This window comes from Crocodylus siamensis, chromosome 2, assembly GCF_052110815.1.
Source record: "Crocodylus siamensis isolate JL-2025a chromosome 2, ASM5211081v1, whole genome shotgun sequence".
Classification (NCBI taxonomy): Eukaryota; Metazoa; Chordata; order Crocodylia; family Crocodylidae; genus Crocodylus; species Crocodylus siamensis.
Window position 1 is genome coordinate 156,461,510 of NC_143396.1, and position 18,804 is coordinate 156,480,313.

Genomic DNA, 18,804 nt, shown 5'->3' on the forward strand with positions numbered 1-18,804 from the left:
TGGCAAACAAACTTGTCACATTTTTCACAGTGCTACTCAGTGTAAGTAAGTGGGAGTTAATATCCAATATGATGTCCGATGAACACCAACATGATTAGTCAAAAGATACACCAGGGAACAGCAAGTGATGGTGATGGTGTGAGAATGGGACATCTAAAAAACCTTTCATATCAAAGCAAATCAACCCTAAATGTTAGATTATTGTTTCAGATCCTATACTATTCCGTTCAGAATGGCCAGAAAAAAAACCCACTTCAGATCATGACTGGCCATGTAATATATGATAAATGCAAAAACAAAGAATTTTGACTACTGCCATGAACAAGTCATCAGTGTCTATAAACTACAATGAAGTGCAGCATTTCAGAAGAAAACTGGCAGCCTACACTATTCACAGCAGTGCTCATGGAGAAACTCCTTTTCCTGCTCATTTCAGAATAAAACTTTACACTCAGTGCTATAGATAACTTTGACCATGAAAACTGTTCAACAATCAGTAGCATGCACAGTTCCCATGATACAGGGTATGTTCTGTTTCAGGTGCAGCCTGGCCCCAGTGAAGTTCCAGTAAAACCAAAAATTTCTGAAACTGATGTGGCTAGAAGTGGAACCCATTTAATGAGCGAGCCGCAATGCCAGAAAATATGAGATTACAGATGAGCACGTACTAAGCCTTGCCTACCTGCAGATTTCAGGGCCAATTCCAACTGGTTCAGAGGGCAGATATCATGTTTGACAGTTACGTGGAGAAGTCATTGAAAGAAGGAGAATAAGAGAAGATAGACTATTACACCAATAGAGTTTGTAAAACTGGATCCTGATACTCGTTTACTTGTTCAGATGGAGAAGTTTTGGTCTTCTTCAGCAAACAAAGAATTATTACAACTGTCAGCCAAACAGTACCTTTGTGAAGAAGCAAGAGTGAGTAGCGTACATACTACAGCATTAAGTAGAATTATGACAGGAGAAAGTGACAGAAGAGAGCCCATAATGATCACAGATGACAGAATCCAGGTATGCTGCTCTAGAAGAAGTGGATACTTGGCTGGTCATCCATTTATTTGATGCAGGTTCATTTGGTTTCACACATGTCGCAGTGCTAATGATACAAATGTTTTTGTCCTCCTTCTTCAATATCTGTTTCAGCTGTTTGAAAAAGGACTTTTGGAACTTTAGATTAAAGTAGGCTTGGGTGGTAAAGTCAGAGTTGTTCCTCTTCATACACTTGGACAGAAACTAGGTCCACCTTTGTGTGCCCTGGTCTTAGTAAGGTTCACACTCTCACAGGATGTGATGTCACCAGCAAAGTGGGAACAAAACTGCACTGAATGCATCACCAAAATTTCTTTTAGGCTTTGCAGAAGTTAACTGTATCCTCAGAAAGTGTGCTAACAGAGCTAAAGAAAAGCTTGTTAAAGGTCCTACAGTTATCACTTCATTGCAAAACATTTGATGAGCTTCGTTTTGCACTGTACAACAGTAAACCAAATCTCACAGCTCCCCCACCCCTCTATCTCAGAAGATGCTTCTTTGTGGCACGTGAATGCCTTAGCCTGGATGATAGCAGCTACAAAAGTTTGTTAAATCTGAAAGATTTTGGATTACACGAAGACCTGAGTGGAGCTGTTTTTCCAGACAAATGTCTCCACTGTGTTCCTGATGAATTATTGCTGACATGTAACTGTGCACCATGCAAAATGCATGATGCAAGTGACAAAAAAATCACATTTCCTGTAGTTAATATTGCAAATGTGGTGAAAACTGTATAAGGAAAACCAAGTTGCCTAATGGATGATAGTCACATTAATTTGTTTAATACCATCTTGCATGTTGTAGCACTTCTTATTAATTCCACATTGATATTCCAATTTTATATACAGCATTTAGATTTTAACTGGCATGTAAAAAAACTTTCATAAAGTAATGTTGAGTAACTTGCCTTGAGAGAATTGTGAACCCTACTTATTTTGTCACTATAACATTGGAAACATCTTTACTGGATTGTTTGACCCTGAAAACAGTGGGTTAGACACCAAGATAACCTTTGTACCATACTTACAAGAGGAGATATCAGTCAGCAAAGAGCAACTGTCACCATGTTCAAAGATGGTGCCCTCCCACGCTCCGTGCACCAAATGGTGAAGTCTACCCAAGTTTTTTTCATCCTTTCACATGTGTTTTCTTAGGTAGAGGTGGTTACCTTAGTCAGTTTTGACTTTTCTACAGGGGTCTATACCAGAGACAGGACTAGCTCCTCTAAAACCCTCACCAAACTGCTTTTAAGACATCCAGTCATGAAAATCCACTACACCCTGGCTTGCTCTGACAGTGTGGAATATAGGCATTGTCCCAACTGCAGGCCTCCAAGCCATACTCCAGGTAAAGATCTTCTCACTGGTATCTCTCTTTGTACTACAGTCCAAGTACCTGGGCCTTGTTGCTGCTTCCCAGGAATTCTTGCACATTTGCCACTAATGCCATTCCACTAGTGGTGTGCACCTTCTAGCTTTCAAGCATATGCCTTCTAGCTTACATCTGTGCGTATACACTGCACCTATCATGTTACTGGTCACAGAACAACTGAAGTTCTTTAAACTCAAGTATATTTTATGCAAGAAAGTGCAAAAGAGTACATATTGTTCAGAAAACAAGCTTTGCTTGTTGACAGCAAGGCTTCTCATCTTTTCTTTAGGAGACCTAGGGGGTCTCTTTGCTCAAGGATGCAAGGTTCTGCCCCCATATAATCTGATTCCTCTGGCAACTACCCTTGGCTTGAGCTGTTGAACATGACTAAACAGAGATAGTAGAGCAGCTCTCTTCTATCCTGGGACTTCCTGAACAACCTCAACTGGTGACTAGAGACCACTTGGTGATTTGATTTAATTACCAAGTGACCTCATCTCTGCTAAACAAGCTCTCTTGTGCAGGAGCAATCCTATTTTCTGATTTTCTCTCTCAGATGGTTCCATTTCATTGGTAGGGCACCTATATAAATTATCTGTTAGTTTTTAGCAGTTGATATTCTAGACCAACATGAAGTAAAAGGAAAAAGGTGGCAAACAAACCCCAGTTTTGAAAGGAAATTTGTAGCCTGACACAGAGAAACATGTCAAACAAATTGTGTGCATGACACACCACATTGCCACAGCACAAAAACACCAAACAAATTAAGTTACGTTTACAAAGGGAAAGTAACAAAAGTCAAAAGGACATAATCTGGACCTCTCATACCCTTCAGTTGGTTCTAGTTAAACTGTATCCATCTGTTAAAATTAAAAAGTAGATTTTTCTTCAATTGTTGTTCTCACCAAGTCATTACATATTTTTGTGGGCAGCACTTTATAATTTACATAGTTTTAACGTACATGTTGAACCAAAATCTCAGATATAAGCAACTCAACTACAGGTTTCCCTTACTTTATGCAGGTTCTATATGTGCAAATTCACTCTTATGTAATGACCCTTTTTATACCCAAAATTCATCATATGTGAGGTAAATTCACTCTTATGTGATCAGTGTAGTGGAAGCCCACAGTCAGCTGCTTTGTGTGGTGCATTGTGGGAGTGACACGCACCTAAATTGAGTCTCCTGTATAGATCTTTGCTCCTTGCTCATTCTCTGCGACATGTGTTTCTGTAGTTGCCATCCTCATTATGATAGTGTCCTGTACCCGTGTGTACTGACTGCTGTTGGTGAGTATCAAAATTGCCTTGTAAAAGTGGTAGAAATGGGTCTGGGGGTCAGTACAGTTGAGGTTTTGGAACTATCCCCATTTTTTACATTGTAAAGCAGGTTCCCTTTATGTGAATTTGAGTTGTCCTCCATTTTCCAGGAACATATAACCAGTAACAAGGGTAACTTGGCAAAAATTCAAATAGTTTGAGTTTCATTTTTCCTCTGTATTCTCCAAGATTAAATTGTGCACATCAGTTGGATAACAGCTCACTGTAGAAAGCGAGCATCATAGCTACCTTCCAACAAGACTTCAGACTAATAAATATTGCTATAATTCAGGAATACACATTTGTGTTGATATATAAATATTCAATTATAGTTAGACATTTTTGGTGGCATAATTAATGTATCATCAGTTTCTGAAAATAATGCTACCTTTGTTTATTCTCATGCTTCATATATCTTTGGAAAAGAACCTATACATATTGCCTTGAGTTACACCTACATATAGCATATGGATCCAAAGCTAAAATAAGTTTATGTTCCACTTTACAGTACTCTCACATGTTGAACTCTATTGCATTACTTTCCACAAGAGGGTACTTCTGTAACACAGATATAACCTTTTCTCCTAGAGCCAATTCCACATTTCAAATTCAAATGTTGACCTGACAGAACCTTTATTGAATACATCTCAAGCTGTATTAAAATTCTTAGTGATATAATATAGTAAGCATTTGTTGCTTATTTGACAGTCACTCAAAAACTGAGTTGAAATTGTCTGGGACTAGACTTTCTAAGATGTTCTGTACACTTCTTAACAGGCTAAGGCGGCAGCATATGTTGGATCCCATGGTGATCTGCCGTACAACATAACCACAGAGCATTATCCTCTAACCGTTTAATGTTAAACTTTGTCTCGTTTTAATGGAAATTTAAATTTAAAAAATTGTTTTCTTTTCAGTGTGAAAAAATGTGATGAGTTGCCCAATGATATGGAATCTGATAGCCCAATCACTACAACCAGTTTATATCAGGAATGCTGTTTATTTAAGACACTGTTTCTCAAGCCTTTTAGATTCAAAGCAACCCTCATTAGACTCAGGATAGCCCTTGGAAAATGTCAGCTTAGTTTTCACTCATGTTTTGATAATTAAAAACATACAGCAATTCGTAATGCAAATATTCAGGAAGACCACAACATATCAGAATGTTTTTAACACTGTGGATTCCTATTTAAAATGTCAAGGGTTATTTTGGGAATCGTTTGCATACTTAACAGCGTTAATATTTTCTGATACCTCACAGCACCCTTGAAAGGATCTCAAGGCACCCAAGATGCCACAACACCCTGGATGAGAATCAATTGTTTAAGCCATAGTGTTTATGCCTCTCTCTGTAGACATGAAGATATTTTAGTTCAGAGAGATGACTGGCAGAATAGATCAGTACATGAGTGCTTCCAGTTAATTTATTTAACCTTAGCTTCCCTGTGCTGCAATTCAGAGTGCCACCTACAAACTCAAATTGATAGGAAGTATCAATCTTGAAGAAATATCAGTCTTGAGGTCATCATATCAAAGCTAAAATAAGCATCCTTCTGATTACTCAGTGGTTCAGCATTTCAGGAGATGGAAGGAAAATAAAGCACATAAAGGAACTGTATTTCCTGTACCATTCTATTTAGAAAGGACTTCCCTCCACCTGCCCCTCCTCCCAAACACACACTTCTATGGAACAGAATGGTGCTGAAAGATGACCTGCTTCATTCTTTTAGACTAGGGTTCAGCAATGTATAGCCTGCAGGCCACAAAGCTGTGGGTTTGGTAGTGGGAACTTTCCCTTTGCCTGCTGTTCTGCTCTGCAACCAGGTGGTGGGGAGCTTCCCACATGCAGCAGCCCAGCAGAGGAGAGAAGCAGGGGCAGTGCTGGCTAGGTCCTAGCTCTGGCCTTTTTTGATTGCCACAGGAAAAGGTTCCTGGCTGCTATCTCAGACTAAGAGAATGTGTGCATGTTTCTACATTATATACATTATGTACCTCACATGCTTCCTGACTGACCATAACTCAGAATGATTTTTGCAAAGCATTCTGAGTTACAGTGCTACCCCAGACCAAACAGAAGTTCACCTCTGGTTCCAGGGGGAGGGGAATCTAGCTGTGGGCTAGGAGCTTGTAGCCAGGTTTGGGGGCTCCAGTACACCCACCCCATCTTCCACAGGGGCTGAAAAAGCCCCAGTCTGAACTCCTTCTGCTCCCTTTCCCCTCCCATCTTGAAAATAGCGACAGGCTTGGAGCTCTGCAAGCACAAGTTACAGAAGATGCTATATTTTGAAACATCTTTATCTGATGCTTCATACAATGAAAGCTTTGAAATTTGGCAATGGGGGAATGATGGCAGCATTAATTGCCATCACTACTTTGCCACCAAATATGTAGACCCTTAGAGAACCTTGTGGGCTAGATTACACAACTCTATGGACTTGATCAGCCCACAGGCTAGGGGCTGAGCACCCCTGCTTCATGGTGTATGAAAAAGAAAGCAATTAAGTTTTATACTTCTCCAGATATCACCAAGGACACTGGAAAATACTACAGAAAAAGTAAAAATTAGAGGTGCACCGATATACCAGTGGCATACTGCACTGGCACCAATAAAAGGAAAATTAACATTATTAGCAATCAGTTTTTTGGCCACTGTAAATGATAATGTCACCAATAAATACTGCATGCATATGTGCAGCTGCCACATGCATGTGGCCAGGAACGCAGTTGGGCAGAACACAGAGCAACACCCAACTAGTAAGGCTGTGGAGGGGAAATGGTGTGGGGCAGGGAAGGGATGTGGAGCAGATTGAAGCCCCCCAAGGTGAAGAAGGGAGTGGGACAGGTGCTGCCCAACCAGGGCAGTGAACACAACTCCAGGAACAGGATGGAGCTGCAGGCAGCTCGTCAAGGGAGCATGGGGATAGTAAGGAGGGCAGCTCCCCATTGCTGTGCACACCCCTGGAAGAGGCATGGGGGCCATATGCCTCCCAGATTTGTGAATGGGGTGAGGGCAGGCTGCCCACTGCAGGCACAGAGCCAGGGTTGCACCAGCTTCTTCCCAGCAGGGAGGCTGGGCCAGAACTGTGCTCACGGTGGGTAGTGGTGGCACTGGGAGGGGTGGCTATAGGGTGGGCTATAGCCACCCCAAAATTATCTGTAGACCTACCTCCCAGCATGGATGCCTTCTGTCCTGAGCACAGCCCTGCCCCAACCCCACCACCAGGAAGACACCAGTGCAGTCCCTGACCCCGAGTCCACAGCAGGCAACCCACCCTTGCCCCATGCACAAATCCGTGGATCACATAACCCCCATGCCTCCCCCCAGGGCGTGTGCAGTGGTAGGGTGCCACCCCCCTGCTCCAGCCCCATGCCCCCTCCCACCCTAGACAAGCCACACACAGCTCCATCCCACTCCCAGGGTCATATTCACTGCCCTGGCTGAGCAGCGCCTGCCCCTTCCTCACTCCATCCCCCACTATGGGGGGCAACAATCTGCGCCCCCCATGCCCTTTCCCTCCCCCACAGACTTACCAGCAAGACAATTCTCTACAAGCTGCCGAGCTGCATTCCTATAAATTGGCTATTGGACCAGTATTGACAGATATGGCTGGTTAATAATCGGCTATCGGTATTAGACAAGAAAGTTGTTATCAGTGCACCCGTAGTGAAAATTGCCTGGAATTATACTATTTTGTAGATGAAGTGGTAGGGAGAGGAAGTGGGAGAGGACTACACTACCTTCCCTACTGTCTAGTTAATCTCCAATTCAATCATTATTGCAACCTGTTTAATTTAAAACTTACCACACAATTGAAGAGAACAGTGAACTGCCATGAAACCCTACATATACTGTTCAGAAACAATTGCACAACTGTACACAATTCTTCACCTTATTAGCTTTATATTAAGCCTTCCAAAATAAACTCTTATAGTTCTTAAGGAGACGAAAAATAATAGTTCTTAAATCACCTTGTGATAGAGGACCCAAGGCCAGTTGACAAATCCCTGTTCATCCCTGGTTTTCCGACCCAGAGAAAAACCACAAAGCACTCAAACCCTTTCCTTTTCTGAATCTTAAATCAAGGGACACCCTAAACCCCAAATCTTAAAATGGGGGACACTAAGAGATTTTTTTTTTTTTTTAAATCAGGCCCAGAAGTCCTGCCTGCTGATCTGAAACAAACAGCATTAGGCTTCGTATAAGAGAGTTAACTCCTTCCCAAGCCCATCTTGAACTCACTGTCATTTCATTTAGAGACATGGAACCATTCAACCATTCAGTTTGCCTTCAGCATCTGCATAGATGTTATCAGCTTTGTCATTTATATACTGGTTCAGGAGCCATCCAAAAATCACAATGGTACTTCATCATGGATGTAAATCCTTCATGCTCAAACAGCATCCTGAATAAGGGTCAACTTAAATATGTGCACAAATGGGTTTTTTTCTGAACAGAGACCTTAGTCATTGGATGACTAACAACATCACCTCTTAGAATTAATAAAAGTTATAAGTGAGTCAGTGTTATTATTTTATATTTGTGCTACAGTAATATCAAGAGGCTCTGCTCAAAAATGGGGTCCCAGAAATGTGGAATGATTTTAAAAGCACATTTATGAAAAGGAAAAAGGCAACGCAGAAAACAAATGCAGGAGACCTTGAGCTTTTTTCTGCCAAAATAAACATCTTCAACATAGGTATTTCATGAAAGAAGGCTCGTAATATTTTTGAAGGAAGAAATTATCCTGCCAGAACATTCCCCTTTTGGAAAATTAGAATGTGCACAGTATGGCCAAATGTTTAAGATAATGCTCATCTTTCTATCTGGACACACAAAACTTTTGCTCACGAACAATCATGTCTTGATTAGTCCAAATCAACAGGAGCTAAAAGTACCCTCTTAGAAAGTTGGGCCAGCAGTGGCAAGTGTCAGGGGCCCTAAAGGGACCCTAACAGGCAACCGTACTGGCCAGATCTGCCAGAAGCACTATCTGGCAGCCTCACCCTGGCTGATGAACCAGCTGGTGGCTGCTAGAGCTTCCTGACTGGTGGCTGGGGAGAGCAGACTCCCCTCTCTGAGGCCACCTCTGACAGCAAACTGAAGGCCAGTCAATTGTTTTGCCTGAAGGTTTGCCAAGACCCTCTTGATCTTGTACTCCTTGGTTTTCTGGCTTCTCACCCTACTCTGGTTCTGGACTATGGCTTTTGTGAACCCCATCTGGCTTTGGTAACTTGGTCCATGATTTCAGAACCATAACTCAGCCTCTGACTTGGACTCTGTCTCTGGAATTCCCCCTTGGATTTGGTAACTCAGAGTTCCAGCTCCTGTCCCGCCCCCCCCCCCCCACACACACTACTAGGTTCTTAGCACCTGCTTCCCACTAGGCCAGACACCCTACGCTCGGTCACTACAGCAAAAATAGGGAAATAGATAGTATATGATCAATGATCTTACGATATTCTTTGTAGGTTCCTACTTCCCACCTTGGTTTGCCCAGCTACTCCCTCAGTTTTCTATTTTGAGGAAATGAAGTACATTTGCGCAAATATACCCAGAAAATGAGAGAGAGTGAGATGAATGTGCATGTATTTTACTTATCAAATATGGCCATGCCCAAATAAGATAGCTTAAGCTTTAAACTTCACTGGGCTATCCCCAGCACACTTCTAAAATACAAATTTAGCAACACACTTTTTCTTATTAGCACTTCCAAAAAGTTATACATCTGCTTTATTCATTTTATGGTCTCTTCATACAGCTTCACCTAGGTTTAGTATCATCTCAAACAATACTGGCATCTCATCTCAAAAAATTTGTCAGACAAAATCAACTGCTTTCTCGGGGAGTCCATCTGATGACCCCTACAATAATAATGTTGGAAACAACAAGTCTTTGGAGGAACATGATGTTCCAAAGTGTGCAAGGTGCTATCCATAAAAAGACTTGTGAATGGCATGATGTGATAACATCTTACATTATTAACTCCACATTATGTAATCCCATGGGATGATGAGTTTCTTTTAAATGTATTAGCCTACACAATCTTTACTCTTCAAGCAAATGTCAAATTACAGTACATACAGCTTTGTCAAAGAATCACGGCTACTTTAAAAATTAAATATCTTTTGAGGAGTCATTTTCCTGAAATTATTCAAACTGTAGTAAAGACAACTGGACAGGAGATAAAACTTAAGTTATCAAAGTTTTGCTTCTAACGGCTTATAATTTCAGAATTTTTTTTTTTTTTTTTTTACTTTTTTTGTTTTTTTTTTTTAAATGAGTACCTTTTTTTCCTCAGGCTTTCTGTGGCTAATCCTAAATGATATAAGCATAATGTGAGTAATTTCCACTGGTAGAAAATGTAATTTATTTTAATTGAAATTGAAAACTTGTTTAAGGGGTGACATGAGGAAACTGTTCCTATTTCCTTACTATAGTTCTCTTAGCATCTAATTACACCCATAAAGAGGAACAATGGGGAGGCTGTGTGTTATTCAGTTTAATGCGTTTAATTACAAGATTCTCTGTATGCATGCAAATACACCAGAGCCTCATAAGTGTATAGCACCCACATAGTATCTCTTATCAGCTGCCAAAATCATGCTTTGAGATCAAATCTCACACATCTACTATGTGAGCTGATATCATATTCATTTACACAATGCAAAATGGTTTTCTAGTTTACAGGGAAACGGAAAATGCCTTTTCTAAAATATAGCAAACACATACACCAAACTAAAAACTTTGGTCTTAGTCACTAATGTATATGGCTTCTATAGAATTCTTCTCAGTACAAACCAGATTTTCTTCTTTCATGTAGGCAGATGCCTTTTATCCTTTTCTAAAGCGCAAAAGCGGCTTGAAATATTAACTCTACTATCCAGTCCATATTATTTATCCATAAAGGTCTGTGCATGGATATATCTGAAACAAAAATGTTACAAAATTACATTTCATGAAAACATGTAAACTATGCATATCCAATAACATGCTGGTCATGTAACATTTCTGACTGCTTCTTTGTGAAGATACAGGGAAAAAAAGTCACTGCTTAATTATCAAACCTATTAACTATAATTTCCCTGTCTAGGGCCTCAGTTAACATGATGATCCATCATGTGTTTTCAGTTTATTATTCTTCATTGTACAAAGCCTCATTTTATAAAGAATACACATAATTCCACCCAATAAATACAACAGCAAGATTCCTGCCTCACGAATATTACAGTTTCAGGCAATTAAGTCATAAGTGACAACAGCTCAATTGCAAGACAATGTGCAGGGAAACGAGGAAGCAGTTGATGTAGGGGTGCTGGCACTGAAGCCAGCTTTTGGCGCACAGTTAGTTCCTATTCCAAGCACAGGGTATTCACGGTGATATGCATTTTAGTCATGTTTCTGGGTAGGGTAGCTCTTGGCAATCGCTAGATATTTTAATGGAGGCCACTGTAAGAAGAACATCTTAAAAGAAGTGTGCACCTGCAGAGTGGAAGGCTGTTCCAAGCAGTGTAAAATGAATAGCAAAGAATGAGGGAAGGAGATAAAGGGCCTAATGCAGCTTCAGTTCTACCAGAGGAGAGATTTCCATTGACTTACTTTGTTCAGGGGTTAAATGAATAGCTGAGATGTTACAGTGGAGCACACAAGCAAAATTAGGAGTTGTGTGAAGAGATGAGAAGAGAAATTCGCATAGGCATTATTCATCTCCTTTTCTTGAGGGAAAGGCAAAGAGCTTTAACTTGGTGTGGAAGAATGGCTGCACTAAAAAGATGTGATAAGGGAGAAGTTTAAGCAGCAGTAGTTTGGAAAGACTTGAGAAGAAAGAAGTGAACGGTATAAAAGATGAGAGAAAATTGAGAAAAGTAGTGACCATAAAAGGGAGAATATTGTAGTGGTAGTTTTCTAAAAGGCCAAGTAACATTTTAGAGAGACGACCAAGGATGAAATGATTATGAGTTAGTTAATGCCAGCCTTGAGGGGAAAAAAGCTGTGAGAACAAGATGACTGGAGAGTTAACAAACAGATAACATCATAAAAAACCACAATGAAAAAGCCGGAGCATCTGGGAGAAGAAAGACTGTCTTCCTGGTAGATTGTTTAGCATGGTGTTTTTGTTTACACCAGTTTACGTTCTAATGGTGAATGAGCATATTGAATTAATGATCTCATTGGTTGAATAATCTAAAAACCTTTACTTCCTTAACATGGATGCTACTGCTCACACAAACACTCTCAGAGATCCTCCAGAAGGTCTCCATACAGGACAAAAAAAAAAAATCCATCTTGAAATTCTTGATATTTTCAAAGTAAAAAAAATGAACAGGATTACAACTTCTTTAAAAAAAACAGAGAACAGACATTTAGAACTGATAAAAATTCCAGTTCTAAGCTATTTTTTTTTTTTTGGAGGGAGAGGGAAGGCATAAAATAAAACAAGTGGTTTTCAAGGCCTTCTTCTTTCCCCCTTTCACTATATTATCTATCAAAAAGAGTCCAGGTTCATTTTTGTGCATGCATGTGTGCATACTCTCTCACACACACGCACACCTTTTCAGATTACATTGTAAAAATGAACTATGATTCAGAAAAAAGTCAAAATTTAGTATAATTTAACTCATATTATATATGTGGGCACATCTCTCTCTTCCATGCGCCCAAAAGTTATAATAGCAAAGGCTGGAGTTCTCTCTTGCAGTGTTCCCAGCAGACCTCCTACTCTTCAACAGCAAAAGAATATGAGACCCTGGTGACTTCCACAACACAGAGAAACTAAATGCAGCCAGTGTATACCAGTAGATGGCATCTTAAATCAGTTAAATTTAGAAAGGCTGGTACTCTCAGAAGCAGCTCTCTTGACTCATAAATTGAGATATTTCTATATTCCAAAGAATAAAATCCATTTTTGTACTGTCAGGTACCATCTATCTGTGATCTGAAATACATTATACATTGTTAAAATATCTGTTTACTTTGAACATGTATGTAAATTTAAACAAGAGCTAAATTTCTGAAATCACACATAATATATTGCCATTTGCAAAAATATTCTTCTGTCAGTGGTCAGTATTACAGATGTCATTTTTTTTTTTTGGGTAAGGGGGAGTAAGGGGAGCAAGTCTTAAAAAATCATTCAAAAGATGGCTTCTTCCCTACCATGTACAATAAATATCCATGTCTGTGTTTTCTATAATATAAAACACAAGATAACACCTATGGGGTTTGTTTTTGTTTAATAGATGAATACTTTTTAGAGCAGACAAAGCAGTGGTACTTTTTGTGAAAAATAATTGAAGGGGATAGCCTGATTCCACTCATCAGTTTTCTACCATTGAAATGGTACTAATTTCTATGGTCTTAATGCTGATTTATGCTAGTTTAAATGACAGGAGACTATAACCCTCTAATTTAAGAAGCACTTTTGACCACAAATAACCTCTTTAGAGCATTTGAAAATGAAGTTTTCCCACTATCATTAGCAAGTCTATTTTCAATAGCCAACATTTTGTTTAATAAAAAAGCTGTGCAATTCTGACAGTAATCAGTAGACTATAGACCTCTTTCTAACCCACTGTAATTTATTAATCATTAATACAACATGTAAAATATAGAAAAGCCAAGTGTAAGTTCTTATGGTCTTTTAATTGATATTAAAGAAAATATGGATTGGTTTGAAGCCTCTCTCTTCCACTGGATTCCCACACTGCTCTCAACACAGTAATATTTAGCTAGATGGTTTCAAAGTACACTTTAAATGAATTCACTGCAATTTTCCATCATATAGTTCAGAGCATGCTCACGGGATGAAGGGCTTCTCTCCAAAGATTGCTTCTTTCAATTAAAGCATCTCAGTTCTTCTTTAAAAACATAATCTAGCTTTGAATAGGAACTGCCAAATTAAAATTACAAGTAACAGTAAAGGCAGTTAGCGCTCATTTTTAATCATGTAAGCTACTAACTAAATTAAATCTAAATTGTTGTGTTCTTGTTTTGTTTTTTTTTAATGTTTGATAAAAATAAAAAAGAAATCCATAAAAGCAAAGAATACTAGTTTTCATAATTTGTTGTACTAGACAAGTTTGGTGTCTCTTAACCATTACTCTCTGTGGCCAGAATAAAAAAAAAAAGTGGAGGTCCTGCACTGCCACTTTTCTAAAAGACACAGGACTGAGTTTTCGTTTTCCCCTGCACTTCTGCTGAAGATCAAGGAAGCAGCCAATGTGCAGAGAATTCTGAAGACACCACTCTGGGAGATTTGGGAGCTTAATTACCCATTAATGGTTTGATGCCCTGCAAAAAGGCCCATCAGTGGTCAACAGGATGTTATGTGGTTTGACGTTCTATCAGTGCAAATAGAGCTCACCATCTTCACAACCCTTTGGGGTGCAGTTAATCAACATTTTCTGAAACTAACTAAAAATGTAAAATATCTCTATGATTCGCATAAAGAACCTTGATGCTTGGTGTCTTGAGTTTAAATAGCATGGCTCCTCTAGGGTTTCAAGCAAGTTTTTAAATATTAAACCAGAATTTATTAATCTAATTAGGAAGGATGTTTTGAATGACAGAATACTTTCTGCTCAAAGAAGTGTGTGCATCAGGGGAGGGAGGCGAGAAACTCTCATAGAGAACATTGTATGTTCTGGAAAAGAACACTTTTTAAAACATCTGATATTGTGTTATCAGGATGAATTATAGAGAACCAAGCATGAAAAATATTTGTCATGGCTCAGGGAATAGTTCTTATAACAGTAGTTAGGTAGCCCACCCTAAGAAATTCAAAATGATCTGCATGACCCCTGGAAATAGCCAGAGGCAGCAGTATGTGAAACAGAAGCGTGTGAAACTATAGTGAAGCATCATACCAGGGCAGCTATGTTGGCATAAGGCAGTCTTGGGCAGAACCTGAGCTAGTTCTACATGTGTTCCTTCCCACCCAAAAGCAGCAGAGCTGCACATTCTTGTCCCCAGGATTATTAGTGTCTTAGTGCAGTGCCATACAGTGCAGCATCTCAGTACAATGCTGCCTGATGCTGTGGAAATATTCAGAAGCTGGCTGACCCTCCCTATATCCACTTTTGTGGCCTGCCTGTAGAACTAATATGGCCCCACTGTTGGGCTGTAAGCCATTGACCGAAAGCTACTGTCTTAAAATGCCTCAGGTGCTTATAATGATAGAAGTGATAGAAGAGACTGGAGGAAGAAGAAAAACCAAAAAAAAAGATTAGTGCTTACCCCGAAGAAATTTACTTTTACCCACCTGCCCACTTCCAACATTGCCATCGTTATGTAGTTCCTAAATGATGTGAGAACATTTTTATAAATCTACTGCCCGGAAAGTCCTGCAAATTACTCATTCGTAATTACTGGAGACTTCACAACTAGGGTTGGCCTCCTGCCTTTGCAGAAGGTTGGGGTAGGATATGTTAAGGATAGAGATGTAAATATGGAGTGCAGTCACAAGTCTGGAGATGGCACTATGAATTTTTAGCCCCCTATCCAACATTGTATATGCATTATAATACAAAAAAGATACAGGTGCCTGTATATGTTATTGTGTTCCTCCTGAATTCTCAGAAATGCAAGATTTCATGCTATTAGAAGAATATAAAGAATAAATTATGCTCAATAGTTTACCTAGGTCAGTACTGTCCCTCAGAAAGCAGGAATTTAAAACACACTATTTTGTCATTGCATTTGTCTTGCCATGAGTCTTCATTTTTTCTTCCTCTTGCTTACCATACTGTCTTCAGCCAACTCTCTGGTTGTTATTTTGCTACTGGATTAACAGCAGTCAGCAATACACACCTGAAAGACCTACATAAACCAAAGAAATCTGCACAAATTCCATTTAAATAGTATAAAAATGTTTACGTCCTTTACTTACTAATTATTCCACATCAACAAATAAGACATGCAGGTCCCCTGCAGTATAAGAATCAAAATATGGGAGTTATCATGCCCGTGTACAGGAGTTCTTTCATCCAAAATTGGGGAGGGCAGAATGTGGCTAGACTTCTTGCATACCACAGGACAGCTCTGTAAATAATACCTCTTAAGTACACAGTGCTGTGGCATCATCACCGTTAAGACTGTCCTTAAGACTGTCTAGCTCCCCTCATTTTGAAGTCTTACAACAATAAATAGTGCAAAGAGGAGGAAGTGAACTGGATCTTTCTATGAGCTTGCTTTTTCCCTCTAAGCAATTCAATATTGAAGTTACTTCTGCTCATTAAGCCCAAAGCATCTCATCCTCCATTTCAGAGCTTTATGTCACAAAGCAGAATTTTATTTCTAAATGGAACTTGAGATCCAGCCATTTCACTTCAGTTTATCTGGGTTTTGCACCAAAGGAAACAGAGTATAAATGGATTATTTGTAAGGAGTAACAAGTGAAGTTGTTTTAAAGCATATATGCTGCAGCATTCATTGTCTTGGCATATTGATGGATTCAAGCAGCTGCTAGAAGAACACATCAGCTTTGCCCAAATATCAGATGCTGAAGAAGCTAAAGCCTGAAGCAGGCTCAGTTAAGCTGAGAGGCATAGCCACTTTGTTAATAGCAGGCACCCAGGCAGACATTTCAATTCATCTCTAGAACTAACAGACGCATTTGGAAAAGGACTGAACAAAAAAAATTAATTCATGCAAATTTCCACCTGCACCTACTTCAGGGAACCAGGCCCTTTAAAGTTGCGAACAATTCAACAATAATATATAAAGAGCTTCAGTACAGTATGTAGACTAATAGTGGAAGCAGTATCAATCCCAAATAGCAATACAAGCATTATTACCATACAGTATATAAGTTGTATGTTGCACCTGATGTAGTTATACCAGTGTACTTCCTAATACGAGTATAAAAGATAGCTAAACTGAGAGTAGGCCATCTAGTTTATACAGTTTTTCAAAAGTTAAAGTGAAAGTCCCACTTATTCAGAAAAAAAATACGAGTCCACACAGAAACCTACAATTGATAAATGGAGGGCTTAGTTTGGTTTGGCTGATTTGTCCTTGATGAAAATAAACTACAGTATTCTAAGAGAATGGGAAAATTTCCTTTGCTGATTAATCTTTTTATATCAAAAGTGGTGAGGTACTAAGATTTGACACTGACGTTGAGATGCTTAAAGCTTGTTGAGATGATGATTACATATTTATGGTAAGCCAAAACATAAGCTAACTCAAACACACTACATCTTCAGGACCAAATTCTGGATTTAGATAGCATTTTTCTCCTAAACATACAAATGAGTAAATATTGTAGCTAGGAAAACTACCCTGGAAATTCATTTGTCTTTTTAACAACCATGGCTCATTAGGTTTGTGGCATAAATTCAATTACTAAAGTGTGAAATATGGAAGTTTTAGTTAAAATCTCCCTAACTGAAACATTCATTCAGACTTAAACTTCAAGAATTATTGACTCAGGCCTCTAATATGAATAAATTATGCAGTGCTTGGAGGTCTCTGGTAAGCAATATTGTTTGATTTCTACCTTATGGTTCTATCTTAGTCACTAGCTTCTTCAAATTTAAAAAGTGGAGAGTTTCTTTTACTTGTTTCCTTAACTACATCAGATCATGTCAGTGTGTGCTACATTTGGATGTAATCTAAAATTTTATTGACTTTTACTGCAATGTGTGCATCAATGCTTTTTATTAACCTGCTTTACCATTGATCTCACTAGCAATTCTTGACTCATGCAAAGTTCTAACCTCATAGTACTGGCAGCCTGTTGATATCCATTATTTTTATGACAGCATTAGGATCAAGTTGAGCAAAGGAAAATTTAGGTGGAACATCAGGAAACATTTAGTGTTTAGTGGGGTCTATTAGACCATGGAATAATCTCACAAGGGAACATTTAGAAGCCTCAGTAAAAGTAATTTAGGACTAGACTGGACAAAATAGTGGAGAATAATTATGTACTGGCATCAGGAAAGGTCTTTTCCTTCTTCAGTTTTTCATGTTTCCATAAGCAAGAAAACATCTCTGAATATCACTTTAAGTTTCTAGCTTTACACATGCATACACTCCGCAATTACGGTAGCTTAACAGGTTATTTTGCTTACATTAATACAAACACTAAAGCAAAGTAAATCACGAGTTAAAACAATAACATCATCATGATACTCAACCAAACCACTTTAGTATTATTTCTAACTTGTTCAGTTCCAATTAGGTTACATTATGACCCTCTACACTAAAGATCACATGCGATATGCATTTTCAAACTTCTGCAGTACATTGGTTAATAATAGTTATTTTAATATTATAGGGCAGGCTTCTTCTCTCACTTATACACACACCTAAGCAAGGATTTTACCACTTAAAGTTATATCACTTAAAAATGTATTGGGCCTCAGAATATTAATACACAGAGGCTCAGGATAGAAGCTGGCGGGCACTAGAGCAGCCCTCTCCTCCCTGCCACAGTGCTGAGCTGGGCGGCAGGGAGGCAGGGTGGCCAGGCCCCAGAATGACGTTCTTATTAGGGAGGGGTTCTGATCACTTAAACCGGTTTGTGTGTAATGTCTGTCCCTAACACAAAGGACTAGAAAACAGGCCATACGAGGAGAGGCTGAAAGACATGGGACTGTTCAGCCTGGAAAAGAGAAGACTTAGGGGGGACTTGGTGGCAGCCTATAAATATATAAGGGGTATAGTATACATCAGGGACTGGGAGAGCATCTGTTCACCAAGCCGTCCCAGGGGAAGACAAGGAATAACAGACATAAACTGCTAGAAAGTAGCTTCAAATTGGATAAAAAGAAAAACTTCTTTATGGTTTGAGTGTCCAGAATCTGGAACAGACTCCCCCAAGAGGTGGTACAGTCACCTACCCTGAAAAACTTCAAAGGACAACTGGATACACACTCATCTTGCTGGGGTCATCTGACCCCAGCAGTCTTCCCTGCCCAAGAGCAGGAAGGCTGGACCTGATTATCTCATGAGGTCCCTTCCAGCCCTTAACTTCTATAAACCTACCTACCTACCTATCTATTTATATTACTCAGATAGATAGATAGATAAAGTGTGGCTAAAGTAACAAATGTACGAATCAGAATTAAGTCAGTTGC

General features: G+C 39.3%; 1 protein-coding gene across 6 annotated transcripts in view; it reads right to left on the minus strand.

Annotated features, from left to right (window-relative positions):
- The window catches only part of PPP3CA (protein phosphatase 3 catalytic subunit alpha), a 360,908-nt gene that overhangs the window by 191,776 nt on the left and 150,328 nt on the right, over positions 1 to 18,804 (minus strand). The window lies entirely within an intron of this gene.